Raw genomic sequence first — 23,624 nt, 5'->3', positions numbered from 1 at the left:
AAGATAACATGCCACCATGGATTTCTTAAGAGCAAGTCTTTATCAACCAATCCAGTTTTCTACGACAAAGTGATGGGCACTGTGGATGGGGGACAGCAGTATGTGCAAGATACTTCAACTTCATTAAGGATTTTAACACTGTTTAGGCGACTTTCCCATGATTAAGCTAGGAGAAAATGATCTACATGAAACGTCTGTAAGGTGGGTGCACAACAGGTTGCATTATTACAGGGGTGTCAAATATCCAGCCTGCGGACCTCATCTGGCTCTGAAGCCTCTCTACCTGGCCTGCTGGGCTACTAGTGAGATACCAGAAGTTTGGGGAAATTTGGCCCCACTGGGCATGGCCACCAGTGATGTGTTTGGCTTCATGCTGCTACATCCTGGACTCACTGCTGCCATGCCTCTGGACCCCACACTTGTTACTGGTGGACTCTGCATCACCATTGGATGGATCCTGCACCACCACCTCTATGTCCAGACCCCTCACCACTACCGCCATCATGGTGGCCCATGCAGCAGCCCTGTTCCTGACTGGGTCAGGGCCTCAAGAAGCCCCATGTGAGTTTGATATCCCTGGATTATTATGATCATAGAGTATTCTTCAATAGCTCAATGTCTACCTGGAAGGAAGCATCAAGTGAGATCCTGTAGGGGTCTGTTCTGCATCCAGCATTGTTTAATATCTTCACTAATGCCTTGGAGGATGGAATTGAGTGTATACTTAGTAAATCTGCATATGACAGTAAACTGGGTATAATCGAAGATACTTCAGAGAACAGGATTAGGATTCAAAATGACCTTGATGAACTGGAAAATGGTTTGAAATAAAAAGAATGAATGTCACCCAGGGCAAATGCAAAGAAATTTATTGAAGAAGGCACAATCAGATGCACAAATACAAAAAGTGGAACAACTAGGTAGGCTGCAGTAATGTAGAAAATGACCTGGAAGTTATAGTGGACCCGAAACTATTGATGAATTAACAGTGTAATCATGTTGTAACAAAACTAGTGGCATACTGGGACATATTAACAAGAGCATCATATGAAAGTCTTGGGAAGTGATTTTTCCATTCACTTCAGCAATGGATAGCCCACACCTGGAATAGCCCAATACTGGACACCAGACTTCAAGAAAATGTGGACAAATTGGAAAGAGTCCAGGACAGACCAGTAAAAATAATGAGAGGCATAGAAGATATAACATAAAAGTAAAGGTTGAAAGAACTGGAATTAGTTAGTCTGGAGAAGAAGAAAAGGATGGGGGATCTGATAAATCTTCAAAATACAAAATGGGTTCTTATAAAAAAGATGGCAACCAACTGTTCTCTGTCCAACAGGAAGCTGGACAAGAAGTGATGGGTTTAAGTAGGAACAAGGGAGATTTGGGTTAGATATTAGGGGAAACTTTCTAATGATAAAGCTGGATAGGCATTAGGACAGAGAGAGACGCTGAGGAGTTTTTATCATTGGAAGTGTTAGATATAGGTAAGGTGAACATTTATTGGGGATGGTGTAAATAGGGAAGCTTCTGCCTGGAGCAGGTAGTTGGACTAAGTGACCTCTTGAGGTCCCTTCCAGCCATATTTTTTCTTTAATTCTGTGTTTACTGTATGAATATATTGATTGGTTGTAATAGGGACTATAAGGAGGAACAAATAGGAAGGAAAATAATGGCTCAAGATAAGTCAGTTCTCTGTAGCCACTGGAGAATTGTTAAGAGACAATGCCAGAGAAAAAGTTTGTGCCTACTGAAAATCCAATGAATTTGTTTACAAAGGAGAAGAGAAGGGCAGCTGTTAAGGGGAGCAAATGGAGGGGTATCTGAGGATCTTAGTTTTAAGTTATTTCCCTAATGCTTTACTCCTTCAGCAAAGCAAGCAATATTTGTTTTAAATGTGCATTCAGTGACTGTATGCACCACCACAGACTCCCAAAGGGAAAAAATAAAAGAAGCAGAACTCAACTGGAACTGTTGAATAAGATGCCTGACACATAGAGTACTGTAGCTCAGGACCTAGACTAAGCAGCAGGAAAATTATGGAATCCCACCCTAGAAATGGCTGCAGTGTGGCTGCACACAGAGAAACTAGGAAGGGGACTGACGTATAGCTAGTCACAAGCATGGCATTTAGGTCTAAAATCATTCAGGTGAGCAAGGCCTGCCCATCTTTTAATTCAGACATCTGAAGAGTCTTGTAGGTTGATGGTGAAAAATGGTTGGGAAAGGCTTTGCAGTTGGATTGCAGTGGGGGAGGATTTTGCCAGAGTTAGAGTTGTTGGTGATACTGCTTTGTTTAAACTAATGTCTGAGGTGCCCAGAGTAGTGGATAGGCCCCCTTTTATGTCATTATGAATCATTATACCAAATATATAACAAGCCTGGAGAAAGGGAGTATCCCTGAAAATTAGCACTGCCTGGTTAAAACATGGGATGCCACAGCAGATTTCTGACCAATATACTTCAGTGAAAAAAATTATCATTATATAGGCTTGACTCTATCAAGGCTAAGGCTTTGGAGACTGCCTCTGACACTGAGTCTTGCTGAAAACTCTTATGTTATCTGCAACCATTTTGCCCATCATGGAGGCCATTTGGCTTTAACTCAAATATTATTCAAAGATAGCTTTTTATTGTCTAGCATGCAGCATGAACTCATAAATTAACCAACATGATGCTCTGATATTGAGGCAGGGACTGTCCTTCGGTTCAGTGTTTGACTGACCTTTGGTTCTGTGTCTGGCACAATAAAATCATGATACACAGCCAGTGCTTTTACATGCTACAGTAATAATACTATATTTACTTGAATACATGCTGTTTTTTTTCTCTAGTAGCATGTTCTCAGTAATGGAAACCAACTACATCGATTAAATGTAACCAATACCGATCATGACTATAACATGGCTTTTATTGGGTAAACATGCTTTTTTCCCTTCAATTTTGTGTTTTAGGCCAAATTAGCCAAATCGGTTCTGAATTCTATCAACTCAGCAGAGCTTAATTATTCAAGTCTGTGTGGTACTACCACCAGCAAGTATCTTCCCGTCCAGACTCTTCAGCCTGGGGCTTCAGATGCTCCCAGATCCTATGTACAGGCCTTAATTCCAGAGGCCTTGGAGTCCAGACATCTCCAAGTCTTGCTTGCCCTTAAACAAAAGGCCAAAGGAGCAATCAAGGGAGAAATCCCCCATCTCCCTAGCAATAAAATGTGCGACCTACCACAAGGATAAATTAGTATAGTCCATATGAATAAGATATGTAGCACTGGCCATTAGGTGCACTCCTCCTTATCACCAACTCTTTTTCAAGTCATGGTAAGCCACTAAAATTTCAAATGTTTCAACTTCCTCTTTGCTCCCACAACTTAGCTGTGCCTTTCTTTCCCATTTCTAATGATTCCTGTTTCTTCATCAGCTCTAAATGCCTGGCAAACATAACCAAATGGGGCACCAAACAGTTCATCTGGAACCCCTCTCAAAGGAGCCTCCTTTTGTACATATTCAAATGCCCTGCAAACACCTTACAGGCACTCGCACCTATGTGAACAGATGAAGGCCTTCAATCTCCAGCTGTGCACATACAAAACCCTTTGGAGGCATGTGCACAAGCAAAGGTCTAGGCTGTGCCTGGTTGTTACATGGGAAAGTATAAGAACCCCCTGCCCTGCTCCTATTACTGATATGAAGACCTCATGATTCAGGGAGTGTAATGACTGCTACTTCCCTGGTTATCCACTGATTCCCAGAGAAGCAGGGAGATAAGAGCATAGGTCTTGTCCCCAGTCTGTCCTAATCCACAAGGGTATTGGGTGTAGAAAAATCCATGAAAAGATCCCTATCCAGGATGCCCAGTGAGGGAATCTGGCCACTGGCCTTTCCTTGGCATATTGAGGATCTGTACTTGCCTCCATGTAGGGGGCTCATGCCTGTATGTAGAATAACATTTGTTAAGTTTCAGATGGAAAATAGTATCCACTGGGAGGGAGTTCCTTTTTCTTCTTCACTCTCTATATGGGTGAAGTTACACATTACACTTAGACCATACTAAATCTGTGGAATGTTAAGCAGTGTTAAAGTTAGAACATGCTGTGAGCAGTTGCATATTTAGGATTAATACTGCTTCTTGCCTGTACAGCTCTGACTTGCTACTAGAAAACTGGTGAGCAGGGGCGTAGCTAGAACCAGGACACAGAAGGGTAGGAGCTGAGAGAAGCGCATCCTGGGATACTAGAAGACTGAAAATTGCTCATTTTAGCTCTGCAGAGCAGACTGAAGTTACTCTAATACAAATTAGGTAGCATGGCCCAGAGTTAATCCTTGTCTGAAGTGGCACAAGTGAACTTTGAGACATTCAAAGGACTAGCATAAGTTAAGGAGTTTGTGTGTGTGGATGCTAGAATTTTAAACGCCCTTACTATGGTCTAAGTATAATGTGTAACTTAACCCTATATGAAGAAACAAAAGCATGTATTTTAGGGAGTAGTCATATGTGAATGTATTGAAGACATGGATGTGCTTATTATAAATTAAATGAGATAGGTTTATACATGCCAATAAGCCTGGTCACTAAGAATTGTTGCATAGTTGTGTGCTTATGAGGGAAGCCACATGAACTAAGGTCTGAGCAAAGGAGCCAGGAACTGCTGACTTGAGTCCTGTCTCTGACACTCTGGTGCTTGGTAAGTTACTTTATTCTGTGCCTCACTTTTCCCCATCTGTAAAACAGGGATAGTACCCCACAGGAGGGTTGTGAGAACTACTTAGATACTGCTTGTTCAATGCTTTGAAGATAGAAAATGCTAAATAGCACTTTGGAATTATTTTCAAGCCCTTTTAATTTCATATTACAAGTTTTCATTAGCTCACCTCTTTTCCAGTAGAGGTGAATTAGCTTGAGAGTCACCCCAGCTAATAAACTAGTTGTTTTTTTCCAGTAGCTTGAAGCAGTTCCCAAACAACTCTGACTCACACAAGAAGCTGGGTTTTATACAGATCTGTCTCTGACACCTGACCCAGAATGGAGAACGCCTTAGTATTTTCCCTTTTAAGGAGACAGGGCAGGGAGTGGTTGGAGACAGGATGAATCAGGTTTAACTGTCTCTAATGAATCTGGGATGCATCTCTCTCTTCATTTGTGTCCTGAAGCATCTCAGTTGCCCGAAGACTCGCACACTAGGGTCCTTTTTTGATCAGGGACAGGAGACTAAGCTCGTTTTCAGGCTGACTACTTCAGTTCTGTTCTTTATGTTGTTTATTACCTGTTCAGGTGTAAGAAGGCCAGTGTAGGACAGGCATCCAGTGAAAGTGGAACATCTTGCTTGGTGCCAGTTTTTATTGCTCTCCATCTAGACATGTGGCAGGTACCTGCAAGATAATGGGATTCAGAAGGATTAGGAGGATGCTTCTCTTCAACCTCACCTTTTATATGTAGTCAAGTTTTCCTAAAGAGAGAGTCTTTTGCAACATACTGAATTTCTCTTGTGCCATGTAATACTAAGTCATAGTGTGGCATATTACACACACTCGCTGTGGTGTGGCATAGTAAAATCCAGTATTATTTGTTAGGGCTGTATGTGAAAAAGGAACTTTCCTCTTAGGCGCCCAGTTTTGCTCAATGGTCTTTATAAGCTGATCCAACAGCTATAAAGGCAGTGAATCAATTCTCTGAGGAATGCTCCTCAAGTAGGGGATCTGGTATTGCCAACTCTACACAACTCCATGTTGCAACCCCTCAGCTATAGGATTTGCTGGAGAAGGGCATGGCTGCAGCACACTGGGCATGTCTAAGCAAGATGTTTACTGCACAATACACTAATTTACTGTGCAATAAAATATCACCATCTACATGTGCGACCGACCCTATTAGGTTGCAGTAGACTAATAAATGCTGCCACAAGATAGTCCTGCTAAACATAAGTGCTATTCTGCAGCAGCCTTGTTTCCTGCACTGCAGCACATGTGTAGATGGTGATTGGGCTGGCTAAGGCAGGAAGGTGCTTCAGCAGGGGGCTAGCCAACAGTACCCTCCTGCCTCAGCCCCTCCCCCTCCCCCTTCTCCGGCTGCTCTGACTGGGCTTCAAGTGCTGCGCATAAAAAAAACTGCAGGACAATGTGCTCTGGAGTTTTTTTGCTCCTGGATGCACATTAAAATGGTGTGCCCAGGAACAAAAAAACTCTGGAGCAATAAGCTTCTGAGTTTATTCATACACATTAATTTCAGGCATAGACATGCCCACTCTATGCTTTGGCCATTCCTGACTACTGCAGTGGCCAACAAGGGTCTGGAGCAGTCCTTAAAATGCTCTGGCCTATGAAGGAGGTGGGCAGGCCTGGAGTATCCAAGAATTTAGGGAAGCAAAAGGTGGCATATCGTAGTCATGCACACGCACCCCCTGACTCATTCCTACATGGAGTGGAGAATCAGACTCCCTGAGGGAGATTAGCTGTTGTTATGATCATTTGAGAAGAAAGATTTGTTGTAATATAAGTTATTGGACAAACTATGTACTTGGGAGAGATATTAGACAAGCTTTGAGGCTCAAAATATCCTTGCTGAGGTCTGGGAAGGAACCAGTTAGCTTTCCTAAAGTGCTGGTTACCTGTAGGACCTAGACACTCTCTGTTGCTCACCGAATCATCCTCAGTCATTAGAACTCCTGTCTAATGTTCACATCTTCTAACTTCCTCCTCAGGGATTGTTTTTCACTGTCAAGTTCTTCAGTATAAAGAGGGGAGTATTTCACCTTATCTACTCAAAAGCTCGAGCTCCCTCGAGTGGAACAAATACATCACTGCACCTTAATAACTATGTGGCACCTCCCTCTTCTTTTTTTACTGTGTTTGTTATAGGTAGAAAGAAATGTGGCAAAAATCTGCCAGCATGTCCATGATAAGTCCTTCCACGGTTATGTATCCTCAGCAGTATAAGGTAATATGATCTGTTTTGCAATGCACAGCCACTGTCAACTTAACTATTTAAATTTGAAAATGAGACCTAGGGAGAAAGAGGAGCACACCGGGAAATTATATAACTACATTTAGTACTTACACAGATTAGCTGTTTCCTTATTTGAAGCCAGACAATTCTGTCTTTTTAAAGATCCAGTCATTACTTACCATCAGCATAGACTGGCATTCTGGGAAAAAGACTGTCTCCATACACAAGTGTAACCCCAATTTACCTGCCTACCCTGTGTCTTAAGAGTGAAATTCACCCTTGTATTGAGGGCCTGGATGGATTTACCAAGTACCTATTATCCTTAATGAGGAACTTCAGTGGGGAAATAGGCTTTTACTCAGGGCTTTGGACTCATGGGAAGTTTGTTTTCAAAGATTACATTTAGATACATTAGAGAACATATATTCTCCTTGCTTTTCTATAAAGTCTTGGCTTTTGTAGGAAAAGCTGTGATTTTAACACTATCAGTTAATACATCTTTATTAATGTGTTTTAAGTTCCTAGTGTAGAAAAAAGGCAAGTTGTTATTTTAACACACATTTGATGGTTAAATTTAATACTATGTTCTCTCCCTGGGTTTACCTTAGCTAGCATAAATCTTATCTAGCATAAATATAGCCCAACTGGTTTGGCAAACATTTGTTTATTTAGATTTATACAAAACAGTAAGAAGTTGCTACTGAGGAATCCAGGCACCATCCCCAGATGTTAAAAATACAGGACAACTATACAAGCCGCTATCAATATGGGAACTTCTCTGGAAACAAAGACTGGAGGGGTGAAATACTCCATCATATTTTAAAACTCAGAGCTCCATTCCCTCCCCAAAAGCCTGGGAAAAGAGAGGATTTACAGTGTGCCCTGAAGGTCAACGGGCCTATTCCAAACCATGGAGGGGATGGGGGTTTCAAATCTGAAGGCCCCTCCTGTGAAATGCCCTGTCAGCAACTCACTGTCTGAAAATAAGGGGTGGAGCTGAAGTGCTGCCGCTGGTCATGCCCATGGTAGGATTGCACAGAGAGAAAAACAGGCCTTCAAGTGCGTGGGTCTCGGGCCCTTCTCAGTCAGAAACAACATCATCAACTACAGGCAGTGCAGAACACGGGGTGCTGCCAAGTGCTGTGCCCCAGCTGTATTGCCCACCTGAGGTGAGGTGCAACCCAGCCTTCCACCTGTCTGATCTACTAGGGAAAAAGTCCTGGATGGAATAAAGTCACATGTGAACTGGTCATTGCAGCAATATAAGTATCTGACAGGAGCAGTATTCCCACACTGCAAGAACAAATAACAAATTATGGGCTCATGCCCTCAAGCAGAAGGGCAGATATAATCTGTGTCAGACTGCCATTAATCTAATCTGTTACTGTGAGTACTTTATTGTGGACCCACATTTCGGAGGACTTCTGGTCTCTGTCCTTCGATTCACCTCACTTAAAGTGAATGTAAATTGCTAGGCACATCCATGCAAGCACAAGCAAAGCATGCTGTAGTCAGCAACCAGGTACAGAAACAATTTGGTTATAGACAGCAAACCTGTTTCTTTGATTCAGCTCTGATTATATGGCCTAGAGTCCAAGCCACTGAAATGTCTTTGAAAGAATTCACAGAAGAATTGTCATAATTGAATTTAAGTAGTGCTCATATTAATGTAAATATGACGCATTAGCCTAATAATTAAAGATGTCAGGTATGGGTTATATTCAAAGATTAAATTTAAATTCGTGCTTGAACTTGTCAACTTGCCTGGAAGCATGTATGGCTGGACTCAAAAGGCAAACTGCTGTGGGAATGCTGGAAATAAGACAGAAAGTAAAAAGGACTACTGTGTTCAGGTTATACTTTCTCATAATATGTTCAGTATTGTCTTCATGGTACTTAGTTTTATGAAGCTGCTTGTTTATCCCTTTTAAGGTGTGGGAAATCTCATATGTGGATGGTTTCAGCCAGGAAAAATATGTTTTATTCTTATGTTCTAGCCCTATGTGGCTAATCAAGTCAGGCAAAACTATCCTATCGATCTTGGATAGCTGAGCTTAAGGGAAAGCATTCTGCTTTTACTTCAAATGCAGACTGCATATAAAAGGAAGTTTTAGGAAGCACAATTTAAAGAATAAAGTTCATATAAAGTTCATATTTACCTACCAGCTGAGTATTTGGTCCTAACAAAGGTCAAGGCATAGTTAGACTCTGACCAGGCTATTCTTACCTCCCTGACCTCCCCACCCCACAACTGAGCAACACCCCCACCCTGGACCTACTAGCCCCCTGCAAACCTGCCATCCCCATTCTCCCCTCCCCCAATCCTGATAGCTTTCCTGCCACTCTGAGTTACCCTACCTTGGGCTCCCTGTGCTGCTCCTGGCAGCAGCAAAAATCTGTCTGTGCCACTCCTGATCCAGGTTTAGGTGACATAAAGCAAGCCACTTAAATCTAGACCAGGTGCAGCTAACACTTCACATGCTATGTGGTCAAAGAGCACGTTCAGCTAGTCCCAGGTAGTCTGCTGAAATGGATACATGGCACACACACAATAGTGTATTTACTACATAGTTTTCACAGGGTAGAAGACCTTGCACTGGGAAAGGGCTGTATATTGTATGTCCACTCCAGTATAAACATTAGGTATAAAGGGAGACTGCACATGTGTAAATGGTATGGTATCTGCACCCCTTGATATGCATTTTATTTTGAGGTGGAATTGCTTTATCAGCATAGGGTTACGTTGGAGTGTTAGGTTACTTACCGTCTCTGGCTGCCTGTACACATGGTCTGATGCATTCTAATTACAATGCGTTTGAGCAGACTCGGTATGTGAAGCAGAAATGGGAACATGGAGCAGATTAATCAAGTCAGCTCCAGGTTTTAATTAGAACACTGCAGTGTCGCCGTAGCATCACATGTACTAAGTCCCTGTGCACTGAAAAATGGCCATGGGCGCTTTAACTAAACCTCATCAATTTAAACATGCAGGGGCTTTATACACATGATGCTGTGGCATTTTGAGTGACTGTCTGGAAACCACTCTAATTAAAATGCCTCCCCACCCCACCTCCAAGAATGTTTAGACAGCCTTTGTGACCAAGGCCACAAATAAGCCTTTGTTTTGGATCAAGAAGCCATCCATGAGTATTTACATAGATTTTACTTATGCAGGAAAAAAGGTCATATTTTGGACTAACGCAGGGGCTGGCAATGTTTTTGGGCAGAGTGTAAGATGACTTTTGGCACTGCTGCCAGTCCTTGCAGTCAATGTCTACTCCACATACAGGAAACATTATTCTTGTGATGTGAGACTGGAGCCCTGAGAAAGTTCAGCGTGGAGTAGGAATGGCTATATTTGATGGACTTTTTCAGTTTACTACCTGCCTTGGAGGAACAGTGTATGGAAGAGAGAAATGAGAGGTTTTTATGAAGACAAATTCAACAAAAAATTGTTTAATATTTCCTTGAGAAATTTTCATCCAGGAAAGCCAAGCTGGGAGTGAGGGAAGGGTGTGGTCTCTAGTTCTCTACTTCATCTTAGCATTATACTACAAGGTTCTTGTTTTAAAGGCACCTAAGATAGATGTGCCTTAATTTTCCATCTGGAATTGACTGGGCAAGCAAACCCCCACATTGCTCTTTCTCCACCTCTGTTCAGAAGCATCTTTATTTCTCAGCTGTCTTCATAGATTTCATAGACATTATGCCTGGAAGGGACCTCGAAGATCATTGGGTCCAGCCCCCCTGCCCAAGGTGCAGGAAGTCTGCTGGGGTCAAATGATCCCAGCAAGATAGGGATCCAAGTGTACCTTGAAAGTGTCTAGAGTAGGTGCTTGCACCACATCTGGGGGGAGTCTATTCCAGGCTCTGGGGACGCAGACAGTAAGGAAGTTTTTTCTTATGTCCAGTCTGAAATGGTCTTTCCAGAGTTTGTGACTGTTAGATCTTGTCTTCCCTTGGGTGCCCTGGTGAACACATGGTTTCCCAGCTCCTGATGCACACCGCTTATATACTTACAGGCAGTCACTAAATCCCCCGAGCCTTCACTTCTCCAGGGTGCAGGGTCCCATGCCTCTTGGACTCTCCTCATAAGGCCTGTTTTCTTGTCCTTTAATCATGTGTGGGGCTCTCCTCTGGACTCTCGCAAGCTTCTCTTCTCCACCTCCTTTCCAACGTGCAGAGCCCAGTACAGGACACGGTACTCCAGTCATGGACTCACCAGTACTGAGTAAACTGGAAGGACAACTTCCTAGATCTTGCTCGAGATGCACTGGTAGATGCAAGTCAGGGTTTTGTTTGCTCCACCAGCTGCAGTATCGCATTGGTGGCTTATTTTCATTTTGTGGTTAATCATGACCCCCAAGTCTCTTTCAGTTGTGGTGCTAATGAATGTAATACTGCCGAGCCTGTAAGTATGATATGGGTTTTTCCTTCTGAGGTGGAACACCTTGCATTTTTCCAGGTTGAATACCCTCAGGTTTTGATCTGCCCACCTTGAGAGCCTGTCCAGGTCAGCCTGAATCGCCAGCCTATCCTCTAGCGTGACCACACTTTCCCATAATTTGGTGTTATGTGTGAATTTAGCCAAATACCTGAATCCAGATCTTTCTAAAGGATGCAAGACTTTGTCCCCGGGATCTGCCCTGAACATCAGATGAGTTAAATTTCCTGGACTGCCCATGGGTGTTTGTCTTGATCTATGTATGTAATGTCTTTAGTAAATCTTAGAAAGGAGCATTTGCTTGTAACTCCAAGTTTCTCATACTAGTCAGGTTGCAAGTGCCTCTCATGAATGTGGATCATGGCACCAGCCCTTAATATGTGGAAACAATATGTAAATAACGATAAGTAGCTATTTTTATATAGGTCCCTATAACCTCCAGAAAATGCTTTGAGCACAAGAACATCATAGAAGGGTGTAGTGGCCTTTTGGATCAAATTCTGCTGTCAGATGCACACATTTCTCAGTGGAAGCCAGTGGTTACATATATGGGGTAGAATTTGGCCTCTAGAACGGTGGAGAAAATTTTGTACAATGTATTCTTTCAAAAACACAGCTTGACAGAAGTCGTCAAGACATTTTGTTCTTTTTCAGTGGATTTGCTTCAGTCAAAGCACAGTACCTAGATAACAGTGTGCACTGTGGGACTCTGGACTATCCACATAATGTTTACTGAGCATGCAGCTGGGAGGGGAACAGACTTACTGGTGTCAAGATAAGGGAGCACATACTTTGGTCAAAACAAATACAAATGCCAAAGAAGAGCCAATACAAGCACAGTGGAGTTTTCACTGAGCCACTATAGGTAAACCCAAGACTGCAGCTTTGCTGCACAGGCTAAAGGCCTCTGGTGCTGTAAAAGACAGCAATAGCCTTGTAGTCTGAGCTATGTAAATAACCTTCTAGTCTCTCTCCACCAGAGACAATGCTATCTTTTAATCTCTCAAAAGAGAGGCATAAGTGACACTGGCCTAGATTTAAAGCCCTTCCTAGAAAAATATATATTCAATTTACTATCAGTAATTCTGCTATGGAGGACTGCTGAGCTAAAGGTGCCCCAGCCAGTGTATTGAAGAAAGGGCCCGTGGAATACAGGAGAAGACATGTCTGTGTGGATAGAGGGCACGGAGGGACTCAGGGGGCTGGGAGAAGCTGATCAGGGAGCCCAGGTGGAGGACTATGAATAAGAGTCTGTGAGGAAACTGGGAAAGTTTTGGTAACTGGGCTTCTTTCCTTCCTGGGAAGACATAATGGTGCTGCTATTTGCTGAGATGTTTGGCTGTCTGTCCACAGTAGCTAATGAAAAGGCTTTGTACAAAGCTTCAGTGTAGGCTGAGCTGTAGAAAGGATGGCTTCCCACACAGCCAATTAAGTGTAATCTCAGTGACCCAGTTGACTTTTTGGGGCCTAAGGTTCTTTAACCCACTCAGAGACATTTTAAGCCTAGGTGTTAAGATCCATACGCCTGAACTTAACTTAGAGGTTGTTTTTCCTATGACACAGAATGCTAAGATCACTAAGCTCACATTTAGCCACTCTTATATTTAGCACTTCCTTTTTCAGTGTCAACACATCTTCAGTCGCCTCAGCACAGTGTTTTCCACTGTTTTGTATATGCTTGTAAATGAAATGGGAGCAAAGCAAAACACGAGGAGAGTCCAAGCCATAACCACAACATTCTAGCTTTCTCAGGCTACAGCAAGACATGGAGTACATGACTGTGTATACGTTAAATCTTTTTTTATAAAGAAATAAAAAGGATCACTTAAGAGCAGCAGAACATACCTTCTCATGGCACCCAGAATACATGATCCCCCAGATCTATGCTAAGAATTATTTAGCTACATGCCATACTTAATCTCATAAGGTATAATGAGCTCTGGGGTGGTGGTGGTGGGGCCGTTAATTAGAGTGGCTCTCGGGAGCCACTCTATTTAAAACACCCACAGCGTCTTGTGTATTCAGCATCCCGCATTTCAAAACTTCCTTGCTTTGAGCTGGGAGGGTCTGCACTAAGTAAAGACAGACAGACAAGTAGGGAAGGATTAGGAGAAAGGGAGCAAAAATACAAAATTTTTATACAAGTTAACTGTATTTGCTATAGGCAGCACAACAGGAAGTGGCTCTCTAAGGGCCTGGGAAATTACGTCACTACATATCGGAACATGTTAGTTGGCCTGGTTATAAACACGGTATTAAACTGAGTTTATTTTCCAGAACTCTTCAGTACTGGTTTAACTATACTCCTATTTGAGTCAATGGGTGGTGAAATTCCCACTGATTTCAGTGGAAACAGAGTTAGGTAAAGGCTGAGAATTTAGCAATATCCCACTCCTGTAATGTACTGAACGTAATACCAGCTGGTTGTTCTTGGTATGGAGGCCTTGATTTTTGCTATATGGAAAGCTCATTGTTCTGGCATCAATATACAGCACTACAATAAACTTCTTCCCATTATTACAGCAACTTGATTTCCTTTCCTTATTGTGGTTGATATTCTGGTCTAACAAGGACATTGACACTGGTATGCACTTAAGAGAGGTCTTGGAGCAGTTATTTTTTGCTCAAATGGGTGCTACCAGATTATGACCCTTAGTGGTTTGCATTAGTTCCATTACTGATTAATGTAAAGACCTTTCTAGACAATGTTTTGTTACCATGCATTACTGCACAGCTCCTTTTTTGGCAGCTTTCCTGATAGCATGGACAAACAAATGCATAAATCATGTACATTTTATAGTGTTTGTATGAGACCAACTAGACACTTGGGTAAGGGGAGCTGAGAGAAATTTGGCTGTGCAGCCCCCACTGTCCCAGTCTGGGTTGCCCCTCTGCCTCTGGCCTCAGCAACACCCACATGCTGGCTGGGCTCAGCCCTGGGCAGATAGCAGGGCCATGCCAGCCAGCTGCAGGCCCCAGCTGCCCAAGCACGAGCAGGAGGGAAAGCTGGCCAGACCCCAACTGGGGTCCCGTGCTCAGAGACGGGAGTTTAATCCCCACCCCCTGACCCCACTTGCCTGAGGTGCTGCCCCGGCTGGTGTCTGGCCTTCAGGACAAGAGTACCAATGGCTGCTTCCCCCCCACTCCCCAGGCACAGCCTGGCTGGGGTCCCTACAGGCCAGGGTGGGGATTTAAACCCCTCCACAATAATTCTTAGCTCCTGTGGAGGCCTGCCCCCCCCACCCCATTGGCTTCCCTCTAGCCTGCTGCAAAGGAAAGGGAGGGCTGCTCTAGCACCTCCCAGCTTCTGGCCTGAGCCACTGCAGGCATGTGCCTGCATTTCCAGAATTAAACATGAATATCTGCAGTTGCAAATCAATTCAATCTTTACAAGTTAGACTAATCTGCAAAGACTGAATCAATTCAGGCGCCAGCTTTTTGAATGTCCATCCCTAGCCCATAGCTCTACTGGGGCTAGCAGAGTTAAATGACTGACATCAGCTGAGGCTCTGGGTGTCGCATGTTGAACAATGAAAAATTACTAAGTATGTACTCTCACTCCCCTCCCCTCTCCCCACCAAAATTAACATGGATTTTATAGTATGCATATAAATGGACTCTAAAGCCCAGCAATGGGAAACCTTTCTAAGGGAAAAATATCACAGGACTTTCTTAGACTTTTACTTCTCCAAGACCCACAATCTAAATGTTTGCCCCCTGTTCCCTGCATAGCATGAAGAGATCCCAGCACATACACCAGTAGTCACTTCCCATATGCCTCACACCTGGCTCCAGAAACTGGGCTTCTAAAATTCCATCAAGCTGATCTTGTGTGCTCATGCTTTCTGTCTGTCAGACCACCCACATCCCCATGTTATCCTTCCTACCATTTCCACAGGTGCTGCTCTCTCTTTTTTTAACTTGGAACTCTGTAATCTCTGTGCCCTACTTCTCCGGTGATACTCTCATCTTCCAAGGTCCTTTTCTTCTCAAATCACATGTGCAACTGATATCAGGAGTCTAGGTTTGAGATAGTGATGGGCCTCAGACACACAGTTCAGCACTGGGTCCAAATCTTCCAAGATTCAAGGGATATAAGGGCTCTCTTTGCAGCCCATCATAGTGTTTAGCCCATGCTATAAAATGTTCCTCACATTTCTCTATAATTAACAGAGTTAATCAATTTTTTTAACCCACTGCATTATTTGTAGTATTCTCTCAAGCCTGTAGCTAGAGGGGAGTGACTCATTTAGTGCCACTGGTCTAACAGCATCTATTTATTTTATAACAAGAGTCATAATATGGGTATGTAGTCAATCACTTATTATTGTCATGTACCAGTGTCATATGAACAAGAAACAGAAGTGTATGTAGTGTTTCTGTATCTCAGTAGAGCTAGCATCTCCTGAATAGCTTTTTGTCAGACTGTTCCATGTGCAATTTGTCCCCGTCTAGTGGCTATACTACATGAGGAAATTTGTGGCTACTCTCCTTGTATGTGATTGGACTAATTCTTTAGCTGAAGCAAATGGGGCATGCGTGTTTAGATCCAGATATCCTAGGTTCAAAACCTGCAGATAACAATTGATGTCATCACTGCACTAGTCCACAAATGTCACAGATACAGCCCATGAGGCAGACCCAGCCAGCAGAACTATAGCATCTATGGGGCTCCTGGAAGGGCTAAGAATTCAGGGGCAGGATGAGCAAATTCTGCTATATGGATTTCTATTGAGGATGCATGTAGATGGAGAAGGGTTAAGTATGGGTTAAGCCAAGGGTTAATCCCCATGGCTCAGGAACACATGGAGCACTATTGCCGCACACCCCACCACCGGAAGTGGGTCTGGATCCAGCTAGCTGGGAGCCCCATGGTGTGGATCTAGTCTGGGGGCCGGGCATGGGGGGTGGGGGCAAAGGAGACTGAAATCCCTGCACTAATCCAAAAATGAGGGAGCATTTCCAAAGCTTAGGAGGAAGTATGTTGGGAACTGAGTGAATCCTGTGAATTGCTAGAATGTCCCCTTTAACTCTTGGTATATCCTGAATTCAGATTTCCTAACAGGAACAAAAACAGGAGGTGGAAGTCAGAACAGCAGAAACAGCAGCAAAAACAGTGTGTCACAGACCAATCAAGAACCCAGCACCACCCACCCCACATGAAAACACGTCTGAGCTGCAGTAGAGTCTGCTGATCCTGGATAGGCCTCATCAGCTATCTTTGGACACACAGATAAGACAATCATGCAAGACAACCATCCTCGACTGCAAGGGATTGCCGAAGAAGACCTTACCCTGATGCAGGATTCCTTCCTTTGGTAGGGAGGGGCTAAAAAGGAGGGATTAGTTAGGCCACCCCATTCATAAAGTGAAATTTTGGGGCTTGGTTCTCAGCTAACACTTCTTTCCAGAGTGCGTAATCGTAGTTATTCTGTATCTTCTCTTACACAAACTAGAGTTCATTCCCCGTGATTAATGTTGTTCTTTTCAGTGGAGAACTTCATGGCCCATGTTCTCTGGACTGCTCCAAGGTGTCTACGCTGATATCCCAATTTCATTTCTGGGATTTGGTACATGTGGAATGGGTGGATTGCTATGTCTTGGCTCTGCTCCCAGGCCTGGTCTTTAAGTTATATGCATAAGCCCCATGTGTGTCTGCGTATATTGTGTTCCTCTTCTACACCATTGGCCCCTGGTTGCATTTCCCTAGGGAACTACCACATTCCATTTCCTTTTCTTATCAAAGCCAAGGACATTCCTCCATCGTGAGTTAAATTTAGTAGTGCTGTCTAACAGCAACACACTTTCCTGTTCAATCAAATATATCCTCTCTTTTGTGTGTAGTGGTAGAACTGTTTCACTGGACAATACGTTGCTTCATATCTGACCTAAACCAACATACACTTGTGCCAGCTGCACTCCTTACCTTTTCTCTATCTTAGATCTGTTGAGGGTCATAGGAAATGTAGTGCCCCTGAATGAACCAGAATTCTCAGCACTTCCCTTAACATACCTCATTTTACCCAGAGAATCCCTAATACCCCCTTTTGAGCTGATTATGATTTTTTTTGCACCTTTCTGATTGCATACAGGCACTAAGGATCCAGTATTAGTGGTTATTCTGTGGAAGAGGAGGATGGAACACTGCCCTGTGGACATGGGAAGCAACAGCTCAATAACGGTTAAAAATGATAGGCAGGGTGAGGGCAGGTCCTGAAGGGTCAGGTAGGGCTGGGAATAGAGCCTGCCTGTACTGGCCCTGGTCAGCAGGTGGGGGTGCAACAGCAGCCTCTGAGGAAGCTGCCAAACTGCCCTTCACTCAGCTCCGCCCGCCCCTGGCTCCCCTCGTATGAAAAACCTAACTTGTGTAAGAGCCCTTAGTCTGTGCAAATACAGGCCTCAGGAATCCTTTTTGCAGCTTTCACCAGAACTCAATAAGGAAGTGTGAGATTTTATAGAGATATCTTTAGTCAAGGAAACATTGAAACTTTTATCTTAATGCATTTAGCTCTAGCATCCGCCATCTTTGCATTCAGGGGAAGCACTTTAGAGAGTGAAAATTAAATACATAATGACATGAAGGAGACCAGGCGACTACGTTCTGATGGATTTTACTGTAGGCTAGCACCCTGAAAGTGAAAATTTCCACTTACACTCTTGACCTTGGTCTTAAAATTCTGCTTTATGGCATACAGCTACAGAGCAGGCAGAGACATTTTAACATTTTTCTTTTTAATTGAACTAAGAGCAGGGACGTAAAGATGGATATAATTCATAATAGTGCAGTTGGTAGAACACTGTTTCAATATTGGACTTCAATTATAAGAGCTCATGTTGCCTTAGGAAAGTATTGTAAAAAATGCGTAATAACAGGTTATTGTGTAATGTACTGAAAAACCATCAAACAAGGGTGTTCCCTTTTCCTTACTACAAACCAGCTCAATAATGTGCCCGCAGTCAAAAACCTATTAGCTGCAGTGGAGTATGCAGATTGAAACTGAATGTTTTGCATTTTCTAAGATGTAGAAAAACTTTTTCTAGTATATCCACTTAAAGATTGTTTTGTAAAGTATGATGCATCTATGCTACAGTATTACTTAGAAAAAAATCCAGTTTCATTGCATGAACAAGGTTAGATAAATGAATCCAAATGGACAAGTCAATGCATCAAAAAAACCCAACTTCAAATATAAGTTATTACTTTTGGAATACTGATAATATAAATATATATGCTAAAAGGGTTCTCTTAAGTCAGTGAAGACCCTCCAGCAGATTTATAAATAATGAAAGGATTGTTAAGCCCCAAAAGTAACAGCAGGGCTTTTATTCTTTTTTAAAAGTTTGAATGGAAAGGTTTTATCCGATCTTAGAATGTGGTGCACTTTAGAAAGTGACAATGTGAAAAAGGCACTTCCTTGCATAGCCAGGTTGCTCATTCTGGGCATGTCTATATGAGGTGCTATATCGCCATGGCAACAAGCTATGGTGATGTAGTGCATCACTATAGCAACACAGAGCTAGCCATCCCTAACCATGATGCTGCCACTACTGTGCAGTAAGGCCAAAAATGACCCATGCACCGCTGGGATTGCGCAGTACTGGGAAGTATTGTGCAGTCATTTAGTAATTGGTCCCAGGGATGTGTCTCAGTTAAAGCAAGTACTAAATGACTACACAGACCCAACTGTGCAGTCAGGAGCACATGTAGACATGCCCTGTATGTAGCAAGAATATTGATTGACAAGAACATTTCAGCAAGGGCCTCCCATTCTTAATATTCATGTTTGCACACAAAAAGTCCTGGAGAGAGTTACTGGATCAGCAGAGTATTACTGAGACTGCTGTAACATTGCACTATGGTTACAATTATCAACTAATATCATTATATTAAAAAATGTACTGTATAATACATCTCTTTCTCTAATTTGTGATTGCATATTGTCAATTTCACTGTTACCTTGTGTGGTCAGTCAGCCCCCAATCCTGTGAGTTCTTATGCATGTGCTCACCTGTACAGAGGGTCTGTCTACTCACAAAACTATACCACTTGAATTATATCAGTATAGGTAAATCAGTACAAACTCCCTTACATGGATTCAGTTCTGCCAGTGTAAATGAGTTTGAAATGCTGTAGCTATTCCTTTTCAGTTATACTAGTGTAAGGTACCTGTCTACGAGGGTAACTGCCTCTTTACTATAAAGAGTCATAGCAGTACAACTTTTAGTGTTAAAAAAAAGTCACTCTGAACTGAACTAATTATACTGGCACACAAACTGCATATAGCCTAGACCTCAGGATATCATTAAGCATGTGTATTGGTGCTTGTAGAACTGGGAAATAAATCAGCCAAAATAGTGGCCACTAGTGCAAACTCTAGATAAACAATCTGATTTGGAAAGTCAGAGTTTTTTACAAATGAATACCAAGATAAGTCGCACTACATTTCCTCTCTGTGTTTGCAAATCAAAGTTTTTTGATGCATCTTTCATGTTTTAACTGGATTCTGGTAACTGGCACCAAAATTTTAGATAGGAAGAATGATTTGTACCTAAATCAAAGATGCACAGCCAGGTGATCTCATGAATAGACTCCTCAATAGTTGTCAGGGAAGAGTGCAACTAGTATTTAATGTTCATTTGGTACTTATCTAAAACTGAAAATATTCATCATGATATGTAAATCAGAGAGGAGAATACATGCTTTAGAAATCATATATTCCCAGATTCATTATTATAGTTGAAATCTTTTTAGGAATTTTAGGAGGCTGGGAGCCAAGATTAACAAGAAGTATTCATTTCTTTCCTTTATTAAATTGCAAAGTTTATGCAAAGGGCTGGAATGACAGTTCTGGAGACCTGAAGTCCCCTATGTAATTGAAAAAAAGGTACTGTATAAACAGTGGCATTATAAGCACTCTCTCACTGCTCCCAAAATGTCCCTCACTCACACTTTTGAACCAACAAAAATCCTTATGGTGGCACAAAGTGAAAGCAAATAGATGTTTATACATTTTGTTGCACCACAAATGGACAAATTAGTGACCATGACAGAAAGTGATAATAATTTTTGCCATTTCATTGCAGCAGATGCCATTTGCTTTATGACAGGAGAGCATGGGCAGCTGAGAGCTGCCTGCACTCTGTAGCCTTCACAGGCAGGGGCTCAGGGGTTTGAAGGGCCTGATTGCGAACACCCTAGCAATTCCTATGTAGGATTGGGCTCCTTAAGTTCTAGGACAACCCGAGAAAGTCAGGGTTTCCCCACCTACCTAGATATGCCCTGGAGATCCCAGGGATGTGTCTCAGTTAGCAGGGAAACCTTGATTTTCCCTGCTGATACAAATGCACCCCAGAGATCCTGGGGGTATGCCTCAGTAAGCAGGGAAAACTGGGCAGGTGCTCCTAGGGCTTGAGGGGCCTGATCCTGTGTAGGAATTCTTGAGGGCACAGGACTGTGCCCCTCAAGTCCCAGGAGAACACAGAGCTAATAATGAGAAATTAGCATAGAAATCATTACAAGACATAGATCCAATCTAATTTGTGCTTCATAAAGTAGTGAAATCAAAGTTTCAGCATTAGTACTGCAGCACTGAGGCAACAACTGAAACACTTTTGGAGAACTACCCAACATTTCCGTTTTGTGAATGAGAAATTACAAATAATTTTTGTGGGATTTAGTCCTTTAACAACAGTGGTGTTACTGTATCTAATTGTTACCATGCCAGGCCTTTCCTTTTTGATGGAACATGCCTTATGAGGACTTGGTGTAACATCTGTAATACTAGTTCCTAAGCATAACCTTAAATTATAAAGAAATATAAAATGTAGGTACTGCTACTTTGTGAGTTCATAAGTAAAAAAAGGGTTTTTTTGTGGAGGACAGAATATTCTAATTCTGTGAAGAATACTGGCCATGGGCCCTATTTCAGTTAAACCTCAGATGGAAGAGAAAAAAGGTGCAAAATCAAGATTCAGCATTTCTACTTTAGGCTCTGGCATCCCTGAAAATAAAGGGCACCTATACATGAGCACCTATACATGACATTCCAGTGTGTCGGAGCATGGCAATTACCGCGCTCCAGCAGCCTCCTGCATCTTGTGTATTAGCATCCCCACACTTCAAAATGGCAGGGGCACTTGAACAAGCTTTCGTTCAAATGCCCCCACTGCCATTTTCAAGTACAGGGTTGCTGATACAGGAGGCGTGGCAGCACTTTAATTAGAGTAGCTCTCAGAGCTGCTCTGATTAAAGTGCTGCCCCCCTCACCCCTAGTGCACATGTAAAGGTGCCCAAAGAACCTGACCCCAGGAGGGCAATACAAAGAAATGAGCTTAGTTTATGTTACCCATATAGTCCATGGAGCTAGCTGACTCTAAAGTCAGCTACAAAGCCCACAAAACCCAACAACTTAGTCTACCCAATACAAAAGCTTGAATTCCTGCCCCTCTCTGGAATATAGGTACCTGTCCAATATTATACATTAAGTACCTCTGTCTACTCTGAAATTCAGAGTACTACTGCTGAAGGTAGGAATCCACCTTTTGTGTTATAGCCTAGTGTTTAGCATGCTCACCCAGGAAATGGGAAACCTGATTTCTCAGCCCATTGACTTTGAGGTGATTCTGCACAGGTACATGAATCTCTGCATGAACAACATATTGCAGAATTTGGGGCATGAGTGTGGGGAAGGTAAGAAATCTAGTAGTATAAATGGCTTCACTGGAGAACTATAGAACTATCACTTACTATCATTATTTTATCACTATCCTATGGCTCAGAATTTGCTTTGGTTTGGTCTGGTTTTTTACTAAGCTGCCTCATGTGCTGGCCCATTGCTAATAAACTGTATTCATTGTTAGCCCATTGCTAATGAACTGGATTCATGCTCTAACTTTAGTCTATTTTAATCACACATGATCTATTTTCTGAAAAGTTAATGTTATTGCCACTTTATTTTACTTGTGTATTCTTTTTCTTCACTGTAAGGGTAAAAATATCCTTTTGGTTCTATAGAACCACAAATATCCTTTGCATTGGCCTTAAAATATAGGAATAGCTATTCTGCTTGGACAGGAGAGGTCTCCCAGAAATAGCAAGCCTGTTTATTTAGGGGTGGTTTTGTTAGGTGGGGAAAAGGAGAGTCATTTCAAGACAGTTTTGTATCAGCAGATATTTAGGCTCAGAAATATCTTTATCCACTTTGGGAATGCACTTCCTGTTTTGACTTGTACTCTAAGTATATATAATTTTTAAATTACAGGTTTACGTCAAGAGAACAATTTAGTCAAGTATTACTTTCTTCAGAGAACACATCCTTATTGTTGCACATAAATTATGGAATGTGTGCAGGCTTAAAGAATGTATGAAACTATTAAAACATTTGATCAGTTTTACAGCTGCTCGGCAGCAAACAGCTCCGTCAGGAAGCTGCTAAAACAGAGGGCACTTTTACACGTGCTCCTGGGGTGAAGGGGCAGCGCTTTAGTTACAGTGGCTCCCTGAGCTGCTGTAATTAAGGTGCCTCAGCGACTCATGCATTAGTGTCCCCGCACTTCAAAATGGCACTGGGAGAGCTTGAATTAAAGCTTGTTCAGCAAGCTTTAGTTCAAGTGCCCCCACCACCATTTTGAAGTGTGGGGATGCTGATACATGAGACACAAGAGGCTGCTGGATTAATTGAGTCTGCTCCAACACACTGGAAGTCCTTGCCACTACTGAGAGTGGTCTCACCACATCCTCTTTGGAACCAGCCTTCAGGTAGCTGAAGGCTGCTATCAAATCCTCCCTCAGAGTACCACTTTGAAGCACAGGGAGGTAGGAGCACAAGATGTAGGAGGCTGCTGGAGCACGGTAATTACCATGCTGCAGCAGACTCGATTAATTGAGGCTGCTTCAATGCACTGTAATTACTGCTCCCTCTGTGCTCATGTACAGGCACCCAGAGAGAAGAATGAGTTACAACTGAACTGGGAGAAAAGGGTAGAGTTTTGGAGAACCCAGATGAGGTATCATCTTCTCAACATTTAAAGATTTCCATATCTATTTTAGGGGAAAAGTTCTGGATAGAGATCATTTTTTTACTCCCCAGTTCAAGGAATTAAATAGATGATCTTACTAGGTACTGCTGTATCAGTTAGAGTTTGGATTAATCACTTTTCCTCCAGTAATTAGACATTGAGATTTGGCCTCTGTCTGTTGAGGTTAGGCCATGTATTAACACCAAGTCATGCCCTCATT

General features: G+C 42.5%; 2 long non-coding RNA genes across 3 annotated transcripts in view; both read right to left on the bottom strand.

Annotated features, from left to right (window-relative positions):
* Positions 1-5,268: 5,268 nt before the first annotated feature.
* Positions 5,269-23,624, bottom strand: part of LOC109307450 — a 185,779-nt gene continuing 167,423 nt past the window's right edge. For both annotated transcript variants that reach the window (XR_002100265.1, XR_002100267.1), the window contains exon 3: positions 5,269-5,369. This is a non-coding gene — a long non-coding RNA (uncharacterized LOC109307450). The remainder of the gene's footprint in view (positions 5,370-23,624) is intronic.
* On the bottom strand, positions 10,953-22,274 carry LOC109307442. The gene is made up of 3 exons (XR_002100264.1): positions 22,263-22,274; positions 18,798-18,800; positions 10,953-11,053 (listed from the first exon to the last, which is right to left on the bottom strand). It is a non-coding gene; the product is annotated as an uncharacterized LOC109307442 (long non-coding RNA).

Source organism: Crocodylus porosus, unplaced genomic scaffold (genome assembly GCF_001723895.1).
Source record: "Crocodylus porosus isolate Cpor-Errol unplaced genomic scaffold, CroPor_comp1, whole genome shotgun sequence".
Classification (NCBI taxonomy): Eukaryota; Metazoa; Chordata; order Crocodylia; family Crocodylidae; genus Crocodylus; species Crocodylus porosus.
Note: the sequence above shows the minus strand (reverse complement) of the source record. Positions and strands in the feature narration are given on the sequence as shown.